This window comes from Sinocyclocheilus grahami, unplaced genomic scaffold, assembly GCF_001515645.1.
Source record: "Sinocyclocheilus grahami isolate Dianchi unplaced genomic scaffold, SAMN03320097.WGS_v1.1 scaffold5598.1, whole genome shotgun sequence".
Taxonomy (NCBI): Eukaryota; Metazoa; Chordata; class Actinopteri; order Cypriniformes; family Cyprinidae; genus Sinocyclocheilus; species Sinocyclocheilus grahami.
In genome coordinates, this window is record NW_015510242.1 from 2,017 (window position 1) to 2,623 (window position 607).

General features: G+C 39.9%; 1 pseudogene; it reads left to right on the forward strand.

The window, feature by feature from the left end:
* Nucleotides 1–607, forward strand: part of LOC107577275 (immunoglobulin-like and fibronectin type III domain-containing protein 1) — a 4,821-nt pseudogene that overhangs the window by 1,968 nt on the left and 2,246 nt on the right.

Here is a 607-nt window from a genome sequence, read left to right on the forward strand (position 1 = left end):
AGCCAGTGCTGAGAAAGACGCAGCAGGTGCGATGGACAGCGGTGGTTCTGCATCTAGTCCTGGATATAGCTCTAGAGCAGAGAAAAAGCTCAGGAGAGACGGCTCTGGAGACACTGGGCTGACGAGAAGTGTAATAAAACCTAGAGGAGAAGACACAGGGAAAGGTAGGAGAACCACACAAGTATGTTAAATAAGGAAAATATTCTACCTCATAAAGACACCACAGTTGCATTGATATTTCTAATAATGAAATGACATTCATACATTTTCAAGTCTGACATAAGAGTCCAAAGCCAGAAGTAATATCGAGGTGAATGCCCATATTTGTGCATACAAATGACACTGATCATGATTTATTATGACTGTCAGGATTTTCAGGTGTCAAAAAGTTGAGGTGTGACTACAGGTTCAGATGAAGCCCTGCTGTCTGGAGACTCAAACGGTATACAATTTGATGGTGTGCTTAACACTTCATGAGAAATAATAACTGTTCAAATACAAAAGCCATTTATTTTCTCATCAGTACATTGACTTCAATTAATGTGATTAATGTGAATAAGTGTAGCGCTAACATTATTTCAGTGCCACATTCACGTTTAGCCACACC